This window comes from Triticum dicoccoides, chromosome 5B, assembly GCF_002162155.2.
Source record: "Triticum dicoccoides isolate Atlit2015 ecotype Zavitan chromosome 5B, WEW_v2.0, whole genome shotgun sequence".
Taxonomy (NCBI): Eukaryota; Viridiplantae; Streptophyta; class Magnoliopsida; order Poales; family Poaceae; genus Triticum; species Triticum dicoccoides.
Window position 1 is genome coordinate 685120442 of NC_041389.1, and position 17854 is coordinate 685138295.

Sequence of the window (17854 nt, forward strand, 5' to 3'; positions counted from 1 at the left end):
CGCGCTAAAGTGCACTGGGGCAAGATGGACGCCGAGAAGGTTGTGACGGACGCGCCACCGCCGGGCAAGGAGTATCGCACGCCCGAGATTTACTATAAGAGTGTCCTGAAGGGTGCCCGCCTTATAGCGGGTGAATGCCCCAAAGATGTAATTTTTGAGTAGACTCGCATTTTGTTATCCTGTGCGCTGAAAACTTTGTTCATGTGCGCTAAGCAACGCTTGTTAATTTAAAATATTACCTTCTGTGTGGCCGTTTATCAAATTTGAGAGATGGCAAGTTGTTGGCTTCAGCCCCCATGCCACGAGTGCTGGGGTGTTCGGGATAAACTTGAGCGCTCTTGTTCCCATTTTTGGGTCCTTCGAGAGAGGCGCTCAACACAACGAACGAGGCAACCGGACTTATAATGCTTGAACACTCCCACTTAGACATAGAATTCTATAATTTTAAATTTCGGCGAAGCCCCTAGTGTTCGGAAGACCGAATTCGGGGCGCTATCCACGCCTAGGCCGGACAAAGCCGACTCCTCGCTCTAAGCGGCATAAGTCTTTAGGGACTCGAAAAAACCTCTCGAACAGTGACCGGCTCTCGCCCTATCATGACGGTCAGTTTTAGCTTTCTCCACTGAGGTGCTCAACCCAGCTCAACTGGGGCACAATCGCAGTGGTTCTCCCAACGCTACCTTAGCCGATATAACGGAACGTAAGGTACCAAAACATGGGAGCCGGGCAAACCCAAGTATTGACCCAACACATGATTCGGAGCCGATGCATATAATGCTATAAGTTCGGGGTGCCGCACTTGTGAATGTGTTCGGACTTATCACACCATATTTTGGGGAACTTAAGCCCCTGGTGTATTTAGCCGTACCAAAGCGTACGGATGCAACATGTCATAAGTGAACATGTTTAGATAGAAAAAGGAATGCAATAATAGGCGAAAAGCGATGCATTGTTTATTCAAAAAAACTGTAATGAAAGCAGAACGATACAAATAGTGCGAAAGCAAGGGATGGGACTATTTAACATGTCCCCCTCCAGGGGTAGGCTGCGGGGTGGTATGTAAAACAGGTATACTGCTCGTAATAGAGACCACCTGGACACTCGACGTAGCTTTTCTGCTTCCTTGGCTGTTGCATCGTGAGTTCGGCAAGTCTACTGCCGGACAGAGCTTCTGGAAAACGGAGTCCTGCGAATAAGAGAAAAAAAGGAATGACGCAATTGGGAGCCCCTGGTGCGGTTGAGCCCCTACCCCTATGCCCATGGTATCTCCAGAGCGTAGTTATGTACGCGTAGTACTGGTCTAGCGATTTCACGAGGGCTGGGGTTGGCTCCGCATTGCTACGCGTGCTCGGAACGTGCTAGGCGGTCTTATTGTAGGTTACTCCGGGCGCACTTGACGGTGTCCGGCCTCTTAACGGCCGGACTCGAGAATTGCCTTAAGAGGCTGCTTTGTACTTCCGCCGCGAGAGCCGCTGTATGCTCCTTCGTTCGGAGAGAGCGTTTAGTGTTTCCTTGACCGTAATGACTCCTCGAGGGCATGGCATCTTGAGCTTGAGGTATGCATAGTGCGGCACCGCATTGAACTTTGCAAATGCGGTTCGTCCGAGCAGTGCATGATAGTCGTTGCGGAACGGGACTATGTCGAAGATTAACTCTTTGCTTCGGAAGTTATCTGGGGATCCGAAGACCACTTCAAGTGTGACTGAGCCTGTACAGTTGGCCTCTACACCTGGTATGACGCCTTTGAAGGTCGTCTTTGTGGGTTTAATCCTTGAGGGGTCTATGCCCATCCTGCGCACTGTATCCTGATAAAGCAGGTTCAGGCTGCTGCCGCCGTCCATCAGGACTCTAGTGAGGTGAAATCCGTCAATGATTGGGTCTAGAACCAATGCGGCGAATCCGCCATGGCGGATGCTAGTGGGGTGGTCCCTTCGATCAAAGGTGATCGGGCAGGAGGACCACGGATTGAACTTTCGGGCGACTGGCTCCATCGCATATACGTCCCTGAGTGCACGCTTCCGCTCACTTTTGGGTATGTGGGTTGCGTATATCATGTTCACCGTCCGCACTTGTGGGGGGAAACCCTTCTGTCCTCTATTGTTCAGCGGCCGGGTCTCCTCCTCGTCATCGCTATGCAGCCCCTTGTCATTGTTTTCGGCAGTTAACTTGCCTGCTTGCTTGAACACCCAACAATCCCTGTTGGTGTGATTGGCTGGCTTTTCAGGGCTGCCGTGTATCTGACACAAGCGATCGAGTATTCGGTCCAAATTGGACGGGCCCGGAGTATTTCTTTTGAATGGCTTTTTCGGCTGACCGGGTTTAGAGCCTCTGAATCCGGCATTAACTGTCGTATCCTCAGTATTGTCGCCATTAACGCGGCGCTTGTGCTTGTTACAACGCGACCTGCCGTTGGTGTCCTTGGTATCCGAATTACCAGGGCTCTTGGTCAGGTTGTTACTGCGAGCTAGCCAGCTGTCCTCTCCCGAGAAGAAGCGGGTCATGAGTGATGTGAGGGCTGCCATGGATTTCGGCTTTTCCTGTCCTAGGTGCCGGGCAAGCCACTCATCGCGGATGTTATGTTTGAAGAACCGTGTCCAGAATTGTCTGGCCGATTCATCTGGCTACTGAATTATGTGGCTTAGGTCCTCAGCGTCTGGTGGTCGCACATATGTGCCCTGGAAGTTATCAAGGAATGCTGCTTCCAGGTCTTCCCAACAACCAATTGATTCTGCTGGCAAGCTGTTGAGCCAATGCCGAGCTGGTCCTTTAAGCTTGAGTGGGAGGTATTTGATGGCGTGTAGATCATCACCGCGGGCCATGTGGATGTGAAGGAGATAGTCCTCGATCCAAACCACAGGATCTGTTGTGCCGTCGTATGATTCAATGTTTACGGGTTTGAAACCTTTGGGGATTTGATGATCCATTACTTCGTCTGTGAAGCATAGTGGGTGTGCGGCGCCTCTGTATTGGGCTATATCACGACGCAGCTCAAATGAGCTTTGTCTACTGTGTTCGGCCCGGCCGGAATTGCTGTATCCGGCGTGACGGTTGTCATCACAAATCGTGGGGCATGAGCCGGAATTGCTCTAAGCTGTTGCTGCTTTTTCTTGAGGCTCCTTGCCATGGCCATGAGCCTGCGTTTGAAACACTCTTGTTCGACGGGATCCTCGGGCACGACAAATTCATCGTTGTCGAGGCTTGCCTCGTCTTCAGAGGGAGGCATATAATTATCGTCCTCTACCTCTCTGTCTGCCACTCTCTCATGAGGGCTGGCTTCTCCATCCTCCTGCGCTGAATCCTGATGGAGGGGTTGTCTTCGGCACTGTCCGGGGTGTTATTGTGTCCGGTGCCGGAATCTCCATTTTTGCTGTGGCGGGATTTAGAGCGGCGCCGCTGACGCCGGCGCTTAAGCTGTTTCTTGGAGGGGTCGTCCTTCGTTGTTCCGTCGCCATTCTCATCCTTTGGGATGTCCACCATGTAAATGTCGTATGACGAGGTGGCCTTCCAGTGCCCTGTAGGCGCTAGTTCTTGGTCGTCTCCTGCATCGTCGTCCATACCGTCGATGTCTTCGGAGTCGAAGTCGAGCATGTCGGTTAAATCATCGACAGTGGCTACAAAGTGGGTGGTGGGTGGGCCTTGAATTTCTTCGTCGTCCGCATCCCAACCTACCTGACCATAGTCCGGCCAGGGCTCTCCTGATAAAGAGAGAGACTTTAGTCTATTCATGATGTCGCCAAAGGGCGAGTATTGAAAGATGTCCGCGGCAGTGAACTCCATAATTGGCGCCCAATCGGATTCAGTTTGCAGGGGCGCGGAAGGTTCGGAGTCCGGAGAGGAGTCCGGCACCTTGGAGTCACGAGCTTCACAAAGGACAGGGTTGGTATTTGGCTCTATCGCCATAGAGGTAGCAGCCCCAAGGTGGTGTCCAGCCACCTGTCCTCGATCGGCACAGTCGGCTCCGAGCTAAGGGTCGGAGCGGACACTTGTGCGGCCTCCAGGGCACTGTCCGGCGGCAGAGCTAGATCATGCCCATTGTGACAGTGCGGCGCGCTTGGCTATGGCTCGAACCCGTCGAAGATCAAGTCTCCATGGACATCAGCCGTATAGTTCAAACTTCCGAATCTGACCTGATGGCCAGGGGCGTAGCTTTCAATCTGCTCCAGATGGCCATGCGAGTTGGCCCGCAATGCAAAGCCACCGAATACGAAGATCTGTCCTGGGAGAAAAGTCTCACCCTGGACCGCGTCGTTGTTGATGATCGAAGGAGCCATCAGGCCTAAAGGCGACGACACAGAGGAACTCTCAATGAAAGCACCAACGTCGGTGTCAAAACCGGCGGATCTCGGGTAGGGGGTCCCGAACTGTGCGTCTAGGCGGATGGTAACAGGAGACAAGGGACACGATGTTTTTACCCATGTTTGGGCTCTCTCGGTGGAGGTAAAACCCTACTCCTGTTTGATTAATATTGATGATATGGGTAGTACAAGATTAGATATACCACGAGATCAGAGAGGCTAAACCCTAGAGGCTAACCTATGGTATGATTGTTGTTCGTCCTACGGACTAAAAACTCTCCGGTTTATATAGACACCGGAGAGGGCTAGGGTTATACAGAGTCGGTTACAATGGTAGGAGATCTACATATCCGTATCGCCAAGCTTGCCTTCCACGCCAAGGAAAGTCCCATCCGGACACGGGACGAAGTCTTCAATCTTGTATCTTCATAGTCTTGGAGTCCGGCCAAAGATGATAGTTCGGCTATCCAGACACCCCCTAGTCCAGGACTCCCTCAAGGGCCTTGAGGAATCTGGCCTTGATGGCATAGCATAGGAGCTTGGCCGTGAGGGCATTGAAGGTGAAGCACTGGACTTGTGTGCAGGCTTCTCGGGCATAGCCTTCTCGGGCTGACTGGCAGAGGCCTCAGCAGAGGCAGCAGCAGCAGGAGAGTCAGTGTTGAATTTCCACACTGTTTCCTTTGCTTGCTTAGCCAGTTTGGCTTGGCGCTTTGCCCATTCATCAGGATAATCCTCACCGCGCTTGAGGCTAGTGGGATCCGCCAGCTGGCCTGGTGCCAATGGAGGTCTTGGGCATGGAGGGTTGAGTGTGAATTTCTTCATGTACTTGGGAGTTACATACCTGTACTCCCTCCATTCCTGTGCCCATCTCCTTTCAATCCTCTGTATGCGCACCTTGCGCTGATTTTTGTTCTCCTTACCAAACTTGGCCTCATCAGGTGTGCAATAGTCTGCGTAAATGTCCTCAGGGATCTCAAAAGCAGTCATGACCTCAGGCTTCTTTCCTCCCTTCTGTGGCTTCTTACCATCTGCCATTTTCTTCAGTTGAGGAATTTGAACAATCGAATTCTCTGAAGAAGTATGCAACTTTTCTTCGAGGAACGCTGCAAATGAGTTAAGTTGATGAGAACCTAGTGATTCAGCAGCGGACATTTGTACCTGTGAACAGAGTGTAGTTGCGAGGAATTTGGAGGTCATATGCGTTCTCAGAGGGTTTTTCAAAAGGAACAAGTTTGAGGAATTTGACTAGATGAGTCTTCAGGAATTTCACTAAGCGTTCTTTGTCTTAGGTTCCAGAGTTGTATAGATTTCAAATCCACACAATTGAGGAATCTTGAATAAAATCATAGCTTAGAGAAACGAATCAAGAACAGATAACATGTGAGGTGTTTGTGTGTGTGAAGAATTGAAGAATAAACACCTTTGAAGATTTTCAGAAAAACTTGAGAATCAAAGCGAGCAGTTAAAAGTAACTTTTAATTACCCGAAGTGAAGAACATGACGAACTGGGAAGAACAGATGTGAAGTTCATCAGTTTAGATCTTCCACGCCCTAACTTGGCGGAGGAAGACGGCTACGGCGGCGGCAGAGTGAAGATTTCCGCGGCCGGCGCGAGTACGACGGCGACGAGGTCGAGGTAGTGAAGCTCTTCCTCACCAGTGACGATGGAGTAGCGGAGGCTCTAGGGTTTGAGAAGCGCGAGCGGGAGAGAGAGATCGAGCGGAGTAAAGGAAGTGAGGAAGGGGTGAGGGGTTATTTATAGTCGCAGTGAAAAACTGTTTGCCCGAAGATTTAGGATGAACGTGCCCCTGACCCTTCTCATTTGCATGACATGTGTCACCCACATACTGTGAGGTGGCGATCGTGTAGGATCGTGAGTGAATAGATAAGTATATCGTGGGATGCGGAACGGTTTGAGCGGTAAAGCCGAAAATTTAGATAAGATAAGTTTTAAATTTCCGTTCGCAATTTCTTCAGCTGTCAAGGACATAGTGAAGAATTTGAACGAGTTCCAAATAGAACACATATGAGGAATTTGTGAATAGACTGGGCTGAGTTTAGCATAGAGGGGGAAGGGTCCGATCACATTCACTTAGTAGAAGAAATCAATCTTGAAGAAATAACAATAAGTGAATGTTGTAGAGGACTTAAAACTCATATATATATATTCGAATGAAGAACAACACCGGAAAGAGTGAAGACAATGCAAAGTTGAAGAATTTGAAAAACTAAGGAATTTCAAAAACGAAGAAAAACTCAAATTGAAGATTTTCAACTTTGGTTGGTGGCGTAACCCACCGTATAAGAAAGCTGATTTCAGACACCGCGTACAATTGTCGTGGCTCTGAGAATCAATTTCTTCATTAATTTCTTCACACTTAGAGGGTTAGTCTTCATTGATTGAAGAAAAACGTTACTTCGTGTGTTGCGCATCTAAATCATCAAGTCAGGAGAAGTGTTAGGATGTGTGTCCATTTCAGAGAACATTCGAAGATTCTAGCATATTTAGCTCACATCGCAACTTGCTAAATCTCTTCTCATCCAAGGGCTTAGTGAATATATGGGCCAATTGATCTTCAGTGCTGACCTGGTCGATGGAGATGTCGCCTTTCAACACATGATCACGAAGAAAATGATGACGAATTTGGATGTGCTTGTTCTTCGAGTGCTGAACTGGGTTATGAGCAATCTTGATGGCACTCTCATTGTCACAGTAAAGAGGCACATTCGTCACATTGACGCCATAGTCCTTGAGTGTTTGCTTCATCCATAGTAGTTGAGCACAGCACGATCCAGCAGCAATGTACTTAGCTTCTGCAGTGGAGAGTGATATGCAGTTCTGTTTCTTCGAGGACCAACCGACCAAAGATCGTCCGAGGAAATGATATGTACCAGATGTTGACTTGCGGTCCATGCGATCGCCAGCATAGTCAGAGTCTGAATATCCAATGGGATCAAAAGTGGAGCCCTTGGGATACCATAATCCAAGTGTTGGTGTGTGAGCTAAGTATCGAAGAATATGCTTCACAGCCTTATGGTGTGATTCCTTCGGTGTAGCTTGAAATCGGGCACACATGCAAACACTAAGCATAATATCCAGCCTAGATGCACATAGGTACAATAAAGAGCCAATCATGGATCGGTATACCTTTTGATCGAAGTCTTTACCATTTTCATCAGTGTATAGATGGCCATTTGTGGGCATTGGAATTCTGACCCCTTTGCAATCTTGCATGCCGAATTTCCTCAATACGTCCTTGAGGTATTTCTCCTGAGATATGAATATTCCATTGCGCTGTTGACGAATTTGAAGACCCAAGAAGAATTTAAACTCTCCCATCATAGACATTTGATATTCTTCACTCATCATATAGGCAAATTCATCACTATATCGTTGGTCAGTACAGCCGAAAATGATATCATCAACATATATTTGGCACACAAACAATTCACCATCATAAGACTTAGTGAAAAGAGTTGGCTTGAGTGAACCGGGTTTGAAGCCATTCTTCATGAAGAATTCCTTCAAGGTATCATAACACGCCCGAGGGGCTTGCTTGAGGCCATACATGGCCTTGTTGAGCTTGAATACTTTATCAGGATTCTTTGGCTCTTCAAAACCTGGGGGTTGAGCAACATATACTTCTTCCTCAATCTTACCATTGAGGAATGCACTTTTCACATCCATTTGTTGTAAGATAATATCATGATGGTTAGCTTAAGCAAGTAATATGCGAATAGCCTCAAGTCTAGCAACAGGTGCAAAAGTTTCATCGAAGTCAATTCCTTCAACCTGTGTGTAGCCTTGAGCTACAAGCCGTGCCTTATTCCTCACCACAAGGCCATTTTCATCTTGCTTGTTGTGGTAGATCCACTTTGTGCCAATAATGTTGTGCTTGCGAGGATCTAGACATTTGACCAGTTCCCAGACGTTGTTGAGCTCGAACTAATGTAATTCTTCTTGCATAGCTTGAATCCACTCAGGCTCCAGAAATGCTTCATCTACCTTAGTGGGCTCTGTGATAGAGACAAACACAGTGCCCACAAAAGTTAGATAAATGTGAAGCTTTTGAGCGTGTGAGAGGACCTGGTGCTTCAATGTCATCGATGATCTTCTCGATTTGCACTTCATTTGCAATACGAGGATGAGCGGGTTGTCTTCGAGGAATTTGATCCGCATTTTCTTCAGGAGCATTTTCCTCAGCACCATTTTCTTCAGGTGTGCCAGCTCGACGTTCATCATGTTCGGGAATGAATTCTTCAGCAGATTCTTCAGTAGGAATGACATCCTCAGTGGCTTTGAACTTGATAGAATCCTCGGGTGCTGGTTCATCTATCATAGAAGGTAGGTGCTCTCTTTGCGAGCCATTAGTTTCATCAAACCGCACATCTACAGTTTCAACAACCTTGTGAAGAACGGTCTTGAAGACTCTGTAGGTGTGCGAGTCCTTTCCGTAACCAAGCATGAAACCCTCATGTGCTTTCGGTGCAAACTTAGAATTGTGATGAGGATCTCTAATCCAACATTTAGCACCGAAGACTTTGAAGTAACTTACATTGGGTTTCTTGTCAGTGAGGAGTTCATAGGCAGTCTTCTTGAAGAATTTGTGAAGATATACTCTGTTGATGATGTGGCAAGCGGTATCAATTGCATCAATCCAGAACCGACGAGGTGTCTTGTATTCATCAAGCATAGTGCGAGCCATTTCAGCGAGGGTTCTGTTCTTGCGCTCCACGACGCCATTCTGTTGAGGAGTATAAGGAGCAGATAACTCACGAGTAATACCAAGTTCATCAAGACCAAAATTCTTGAATTCAGTTCCATTGTCACTCCTGATGTGCTTGATCTTCACACCAAAGTTGGTTGAAGCCCTCGAGGAAAATCGTTTGAAGACTTCCTTTACTTCATGTTTGTAAGTAACAATGTGTACCCATGTGTGACGAGAATAATCATCAACAATAACAAAGCCATATAGAGATGCATCATTTGTCACAGCAGAATAATGATTAGGACTGAAAAGATCCATGTGAAGCAATTCAAATGGTCGAGTGGTAGTCATGATAGTCTTTGCTGGATGCTTGGCCTTTGTCATCTTCCCAGCTTCACAGGCTCCGCATAAATGATCCTTGAGGAATTTGACATTCTCAATGCCAATGACATGCTTCTTCTTCGCGAGCGTGTGCAGATTCCTCAGGCCAGCATGACCAAGTCGTCGATGCCATAGCTAGCCTTATGATGCTTTTGCAAGTAAGCACACGGCAGGTTGTGGTCCTATAGAGAAATCAACAATGTACAAGTCTCCTCTCTTAAAGCCTTCGAAGACTTTGCAATTGTCACCTTCCATGATCACAACACAACGATACTTGCCAAAGACAACAACCATATCAAGATCACAAAGCATTGAGACAGACATGAGGTTGTATCCTAAGGACTCAACAAGCATGACTTTGTCCATGTGTATGTCCTTAGAGATCGCAACCTTACCTAGACCCAATACCTGACTCTTGCCTTTGTCAGCGAAGATGATATGCTTCAGATGTGACGGTGATAAGGGAGCATCCATCAAGAGATTCCTGTCACCAGTCATGTGATTTGTACATCCACTATTGAGGACCCACTCATTGGCTTTGGGTTGATCATCCTGCAGATGAATTAGTGCAGCTTACAAACTCATATACTTCATTAGTGAAGAATATGACATCAGTATCATCAGCATATATTTCATCAAGCGATTTGAACAGATAATCAGTATGAGGACGTGTGAAATGAAGGTTCATTTCATCATGATTAGCATGCGTCCTATCAGGCATTGTTCAGGTCTCCAGCAAATTCTTCAGTCGTTTTGAGCACGACTGGAGACCTAACCCTGCATAAGAGATTAGTTCTTTTTCTTCACCACCCACATCTGGAGGGGTGGCACAGAATTCATCACTCTGCGAGCACCATATGAGAAAGGTGGCATGGACGCCAGTCCACTTCGTTTCACATAAGAGGTGTTAGGGTAAGCATATGAATAAGCAGAGAAATTCTTCGAGGACTTATGAACATTGATTTGAAGAATAATGCACATATTCATATCCCTTAGCTCTACCCTGCGAAACAGAAGGGTTAGCACAATGATGATCATATGAGGACTTTGATCCTTTTGAGGAATTTGATCCACGTGAGGAATTTGGTCCACCTGAGGACTTGGATCCATATGAAGAATTTGGTTCATATGAAGAATTTGATCTGGAGTTCCTTTTCTTCACAGATGGTGTCATGAGGACATTTACCTGAAGACTTTCAAGGCAACTTTTGGGAACCCAGATTTTCTTCATAGGGGAACCGTTCCTGTAGTTAGTCCCAACATATATAGCAAATGCTTCACCATTCTGATTTTTGAACAGTTTATAGTTAGAGTCAAATGACTCATCAGAAGAATGAGAAGATTCACATGTAAAACCAGATAAGTTGGATGGATCAACTGGAGATCCCTTTGCAGCAACCCATGAGGTTTTGGGGTACTGCCCAGGCTTCCAATATGTTCCATCAGCATTGAGTTTCCTCTCAAAGGCAATACCCTCTTTCCTAGGATTTCTGCTGAGGATTTGCTTTTTGAGCACATCACAAAGAGTCTGATGCCCTTTGAGGCTTTTGTACATGCCTGTCATGTACAATTCCTTCAGCCCTGCATCATTAGTGATACTTGCATTATCCTCAGATGAGGAATTAGTGACAGCAGAGACATATGAAGAATTTGTAGCATTAGAAGCATTTGAACATTCAGGTGAGGAATTAGCAGTTTCACATTCAATGCACTTCAGACATGGAGGAACAAATTCTTCCTGGGTAGCGCTGATTTGTTGAGCAAGTAATGACTCGCGCTCCTTCTGAAGATCTTCATAATCCACTCTTAGCTTTTCAAGATCTTGCTTTCTTTGAAGAAATTCATAAGAAAGCTTCTCGTGATCAATAAGAGAGTGTTATGATGACCTTGAAGATTGTCAAACCTGGACTGAAGTCTCTGAAGATTTTCAGTCAAGGTTTTAGTGCAATCCATTTCTTCACCCAACATATCATCACTTTTGTCTAGAATGTTTTGAACCTTTTCCAAGGCTCTTTGTTGTTTAGTGGCAAGGGAAGCAAGTTTGACATAGCTGGGGCCAAATTCATCACCTGATTCATCATCACTAGATTCAGAGAGGTAGCATTCAGTTACCTTGGCACCCTCTGCCATGAGGCACAGTGAAGATGATGACGATTCAGGTGTGAAAGTCATCTCTTTGAGAGAATCCTTGTAATCCTCAAACCAAGGATCATGACGAGTACGATGACCTTCACAGACCTCAGAAAGCCGGTCCTAGATTAGCTTCGCGTGATTGAGGTGCATGACGTACCTGAACTGATTTTGGGATAGACAGGAGCAGATGACATCCTTTGCCGTGAGGTTCAGTAGAGTGTACTTGCGATTGTCATCAGCCTCCGCTATCTTGCATAGATCGGTAAGGCCAATCTCAGTGACGGTCCACAATTCGCTGTCCATAGCCATGAGTCGCTTCTTCATCATGGCCTTCCAACGGGGATACTCAAGACCGTCAAAGATGGGGTAGGATACGTTCCTCAATCCTTTAGTCGACATAACTAAAACTCCAGGCGGTTAAACCAAAATCACACAGACCAAGGGAGTACCTTGCTCTGATACCAATTGAAAGTGCGTTATATCGACTAGAGGGGGGTGAATAGGCGATTTTTATGAATTCTTCACTGAGGAATTTGCCGGTGAGGAAATTCCTAAATGAAGAACTACTGGCAGCAGAATAAGTACTCAGAAGTAAACATAACAGAACACAAGCATAGTCATCATGGCGAGATGAAGACAAACACAGAGTACAGAAAGCGTAAACACAGGATAACACAAGAAAGAAGACGAACAGACTGAAGAAATTGATATGAGGAAATTGAGAAAGTCTTCAGTCAAAGTCTTCAAACAGATATGAATAGGCACACAACAACAGACATGAGGAAATGAAAGAGTTGAGGAAATAGAACCAGTAGGCTTGGTGAAGACAATGATTTGGTAGACCAGTTCCAACTGTTGTCTCAGTTGTACATCTGGTTGGAGCGGCTGAGTATTTAAACTCGAGGACACCCAGTCCCGGGCACACAGTCCTCACTATATTCTCCTTGAGCTAAGGTCACACAGACCTTGCCCAATCACTCGTGGTAAGTCTTCACGTGACTTCCAAACCTTCACAAACTTGGTCACTTGGCGATCCACAATTCCTCTTGGATGCTCTAGACCTTGACGCCTAACCGTCTGGAAGAAGCACAGTCTTCAAAGGAAACGTGTGTCGGATCCATGCAGGATCAATCTCTTCAGTGATGCTCAATCACTTTGGGTTTGTAGGTGTTGGGTTTTGGGTTTTCCTCACTTGATGATTTTCGCTCAAAGTCCTCGGAGGATGGGATGCTCTCAATTGACAAGTGTCAATTTCTCTCGGAGCAGCCAACCAGCTAGTGCTTGAAGGGGCGACTATTTATAGCCTAGGGAGCAGCCCGACAAGATAAGACATAAATGCCCTTGTCTGATATGACTGTTAGGTGGGTAGATATTTTGGAATCGCTGGCGCATAGCACAGCAACGGTCGGAATTTTGACTATCAAAGTCCTCAGGGCTATCATGTTCCACACTGTGTAGGTAATTCACACTGGTGAATTCCTAACTCCTCAGTCAGAACAAATTCCTCAGAGACCAGAAGAACTTTGTCTCTGTCACTGAAGAATATGACTGAACTGTATGAGATTTCCAATGGCTTCACTTGAAGGGATTGGTAGGTGTAGGATTTTGAGTTGAGCATCACATGGAAATTTTTCCTTAGTATTTCCTTGACCCCCTTTAGCAGTACGGTGTTTCCTATGACTCAAGAAAGATAAAACGAAACTACGAAAACAAAAGTCTTCACGCTTCATGTTCCTCGAATGAATACCAAGTCTTCAAGGTCACACCAATTTCTTCACTTTCAAAGTCTTCAGAAAGTCTTCAGTTATCCAAAGTCTTCAGACGAAGAACTTCATTTTTAGGGGTCGACTTTCTCTGTAAATATCAAACTCCTCATAGACTTATAGACATGTGTACACTCACAAACGCATCAGTCCCTTAACCTATAAGTCTTCAATACACCAAAATCACTAAGGGGCACTATATGCACTTACAAACTTCTTGATCCTCCTCCATGGCATCTATCCTTTTCAAGTTGGCCTCCATCTCATCCTCCGTTGATGGCCCAAAGTGGTAAGCATCGCTATTTGCTCCTGGACCTAGCGTCAGGTGGGACACCCGACTCTCCCCGACTGACTCTTGAGAAGACATCTTGCTCTAAATCTGCAACAGAAACAACTCGAAACAAGAACAGAAGATTTTTGCGTGATATGGTGGTCAAAACCTTCAGGAGATTATATAATGAATTTTTGCCGACCAAAAGAAGTATCATGCAAGAAAACGGAGTCCGGAGAGCACACGAGGTGCCCACGAGGCAGGGGCCGCGCCCTCCACCCTCGTGGACACCTCGTGTCCTTCCCGGACTACTTCTTATTTTCTTATTTTCTTAAATATTCCAAAGCGGAGAAAATTTGCTATTAGAACTGTTTTGGAGTCGGTTTACATACCGTACCACATACCTATTCCTTTTCGGAGTCTGAAATGTTCTGGAAAGTATCCCTTATGTGTTCCTCCGGGGTTACGGTGTCAATAATATTAGTTTCAACATTTATAGGATTACCTGAGATATAATGTTTGATTCTTTGACTGTTCACCACCCTCGGACTTGTGCCTTCGAAGTTGTTGATTTTTATGGCACCGGAACAAGACCCCCTCGATAACATAAGGGCCTTCCCATTTAGAGAGAAGTTTTCCTGCAAAAAATCTTAAATGAGAGTTGAATAGCAACACATAATCACCTACGTTAAACTCACGCTTTTGTATCATTTGTCATGCCATCTTTTAACTTTTTCTTTAAATAGCTTGGCATTCTCATAAGCCTGGGTTCTCCATTCATCAAGTGAGCTAATGTCAAATAACCTCTTCTTATATGGAGACATACCCATAGGATTCTTATAAGCAGTTCTATAGGCCCATAACGCATCATCAAGTTTCTTGGACCAATTCTTTCTAGATCTATTAACAGTCTTTTGCAAGATTAATTTAAGCTCTCTATTGCTAAGCTCTACTTGACCACTAGACTGAGGATGATATGGAGATGCAATTCTATGATTAACATCATACTTAGCAAGCATCTTAAGAAAAGCATCATGAATAAAATGTGAACCACCATCAGTCATTAAGTATCTAAGGACTCCAAACCTCGGAAAAATAACTTCTTTAAGCATCTTAATAGAGGTGTTATGATCAGAACTACTAGTTGGAATAGCTTCTACCCACTTAGTAACGTAATCAACAACAACTAAAATATGTGTGTATCAATTAGAGGCAGGAAAAGGTCCCATATAATCAAAGCCCCAAACATCAAATGGTTCAATAAGAAGAGAATAATTGATAGGCATTTCTTGACGTCTACTAATATTACCAATTCTTTGACATTCATCACAAGACAAGACAAACTTACAGGCATCTTTGAAGAGAGTAGGCCAATAAAAACCGGATTGCAATACCTTATGTGCAGTTCTATCTCTAGCGTGGTGTCCTCCATATGCTTCGGAGTGACACTTGTGTAGGATCTGTTCCTGTTCATGCTCAGGTACACAACGTCTAATAACACCACCTACTCCTTCTTTATAAAGATGTGGGTCATCTCAGAAGTAATGTCTTAAATCATAAAAGAACTTTTTCCTTTGTTGGTATGTGAAACTAGGAGGTATAAATTTAGCAACAATGTAATTAGCATAATCAGCATACCATGGAGCAGTACGAGAAGCATTTATGATAGCTAATTGTCCATCATGAAAGCTATCATCAATAGGTAGTGGGTCATCAAGAACATTCTCTAACCTAGACAAGTTGTTTGCAACGGGGTTCTCGGCTCCCTTTCTATCAATAATATGCAAATCAAATTCTTGGAGCAAGAGAACCCATCTAATAAGTCTAGGTTTAGCATCTTTCTTTTCCATGAGATATTTAATAGCATCATGATCAGTGTGAATAGTTACTTTAGAATCAACAATATAAGGTCTGAACTTATCACAAGCAAATACAACTGCTAATAATTATTTTTTTAGTAGTAGCATAATTTCTCTGAGCAGTGTCTAGAGTCTTACTAGCATATTTGTCGGAGTAAATGACCACGGGTAGCTTAACCGTCTCCCTTTGATCATCAGAAAAACAACAGGCCAATCGGCCCTTGAAGCACCTAAGACGAGGGGACGCCTTCCTCCGGCCGGCTATCGCCTAAGCCGGCTGGAGGAAGCCGGCCCGGCCATAAAACAACCTTTGGAGGGTGCCCCGATCGGGTCACCCCCAAGAAGATGGCCCATGAAGGACCGACTCCAAGAAGACGGCCCATGAAGGACCGACTCCCAGAAGGCGGCCCGCGAAGGGCCGAATCCAAGAAGCCGGCAGCCGTATGCCGCATTCTAAAGACCATCACCCATAACGGTGATGGGGCGGGGCGTGGCTACAGCAAACCCTGCCACCCCCAAATCCCGGAAGATACATGGCCACAGTACGCCGTACGGGGCGGCCATGCCCCGTCCGGCATGGCACTGTTGCCACGAGAATCATGACGCCATCCATGACGGGATGCCAGTACGGCCCGCAGGCGGCGGGCCCCTTCGGTCAGAGAGACATCCGAAGGCGGCCTGGCCTCCCCCAGCCGGCCCAAGGCCGGGCCGGCTTCCAGTAGCCGGCTTGCTCCCCTCGGAGCGCACGCGCACCATTAAGCAGATGAGACGCGGTATTGCTACAGTGGGAGCCCGCAAGGCGGCAGCATTGTAGCCATGCTTACCTCGACAGAACCCTCGTCATCAGAGGCGAGGCCACAGTAACCAGCCCCCAACAGGACCCACCAGACGGCGGGCCCCAGAAGTCGACGGAGAAGATGGCGGTTGTAGACACTGACGGCCTGGGCCCGCGCCCGGCCGGATTACCATTGTACCCCGGGGGGGTAGGCCTATATAAACCCCCCGGGACACCCATGCAAAGGGTTGAACACTGAGAGTTTTAGACACCATCTTCGGGAGAGGAGAGAGCTAGCCTTGCCCTTCTTCCTCCTGCCACTGAACAGCTCAAGGAGCATCTTGTAGCTACTTATTGATCTAGTGATCATGCGGAGACCCTGCAGAGTAGTAGTAGGGGTGTTATCTCCACGGAGAGCCCCGAAGCTAGGTAAGATCCGCCGGCGTGCATGTCTTCGCCTCATCCCGCTTCCAGGCACCGGCGATGTCTTACTGGCTCCCACAATGATAAGCCATCCGTAGGCATATGTCGCACCTACCACCCGACATTTGGCGCCCACCGTGGGGCCAGGTACAGCATCGTCCAGAGACCTGCTCTGGACGGGAACCCTTTTCCTCCCCAGTGAGCGTAGCCAGCCCGGCACGCCCGATGGCGCTTGCCCCGACGCACTGCAGGGCGTCGACGACGCTTACGCGGAAAGCTGCCTCGCTGATCTCCTTGGCGAGGTTTACATCTCCGACGAGCCCGCATCCGACACAGGCACCGGCTGCCTCGAGAGCCGCCTCGTCAGCCTCCTCGACCAACTCCACGTCTCCGGCGAGCCTACCGCGGACTTGGAGTCGGTCGGTTCCACCGACCCGATGCTTGTCGACTCCGACACGGCATCGCTTGACGCCTTCCCCTCCGACGTGATCGTTTTCGACGATCCCCTCCCGCGAGCTGACAGTGGCGGCAACAGCGTCACTGAGGTGCTAGTCATCAGCCACGGAGCCGCCTCCGGCGAGAACACCCACTACGCCCTGCAAGCGGTGCTGCAGGACTTGTCCATCCCCATTCCAGCCGATGCTGACGCCGAGGCGCTGGAGGCTCGCCGCCTTGCCCTCGTCGCAGAGGGCCAGAAGATAAACACCATGAGACGCCTCATGGAGGCCCACCAGCGCGAGGTCGACCGTGCCACCACTACTAGGGAAAAGGCTAGCAGCAGCGCGGGTTTTAGATGTATCAGTAGCGCGGGGATAGGCGCTACTAATAAGGCGCTACAGCTAACGCATAGCAGTAGCGCGTGCCCACAGGCGCTACTGCTACACAAGTGTAGCAGCAGCGCGGTTAGAAGAAGCTCGCTACTGCTAGTAGCTCTAGCGCGCTTTTCCCGGACGCGCTACTGCTATAGCGGCGCTGCTGCTAACTTTTATACACTCGCTACTGCTAATTTAAGTATTTTTTTTGGCATATTTGTTTTGTATTTGAACAGGCTTTGTAGAAGAATCTTTAGCACATAGAAATGTCATCATGATACACATACAAATGCCTGCGAGACCACAAATGTAATCATAGCATGTACATACAAATAGTCTCATCATAATCATCATCCAACACAAAGTGATATCTTGTCATCATCTCGAAAATAGCGATACATGCAAGTCTCGAATACTTGCAACTACAACAACG